We start from the raw sequence: 724 nt of genomic DNA, 5'->3' as shown, positions 1-724 counted from the left end.
AATAATAACCATGGGCGTTTTGGTGAATTTTTTATTTTTTCAAAATTTATGGAGATTCAAGGCTCATTCTTTGTACTCTTGGCCACTAATGAGAGGCAAAAAAACACTTCAAACTTATGTTTTTTTTTAAATAATAACCATGGGCGTTTTGGTGAATTTTTTATATTTTCAAAATTTATGGAGATTCAAGGCTCATTCTTTGCACTCTTGGCCACTAATGAAGATCCAAAAAAACTCCTCAAACTTATTTTTTTTTTTAAATAATAACCAAGGGAGTTTTGGTTAATTTTTTATTTTTCCAAACTTTATGGAGATTCAAGGCTCATTCTTTTCTAAACTCTCTTTGCACTCTTGGTCACCAAAAAAACTCATCAAACTTATGTTTTTTTTTAAATAATAACCAAGGGCGTTTTGGGGAATTTTTTATTTTTTCAAAATTTATGGAGATTCAAGACTCATTCTTTGCACTCTTGGCCACTAATGAGGGGCCGAAAAAACTTCTCAAATTTAAGTTTTTTTTTTAAATAATAACCAAGGGCGTTTTGGAGAATTTTTTATTTTTCCAAATTTTATGCAGATTCAAGGCTCATTCTTTTCTAAACTTTCTTTGCACTCTTGGCCACTAATGAGGGTAAAAAAAAACTCCTCACACTTATGTTTTTTTTTTTTTATAATAATAACCAAGGGCGTTTTGGGGAATTCTTTATTTTTCCAAACTTTATGG

Source organism: Ipomoea triloba, chromosome 16 (genome assembly GCF_003576645.1).
Source record: "Ipomoea triloba cultivar NCNSP0323 chromosome 16, ASM357664v1".
Taxonomy (NCBI): domain Eukaryota; kingdom Viridiplantae; phylum Streptophyta; class Magnoliopsida; order Solanales; family Convolvulaceae; genus Ipomoea; species Ipomoea triloba.
Note: the sequence above shows the minus strand (reverse complement) of the source record.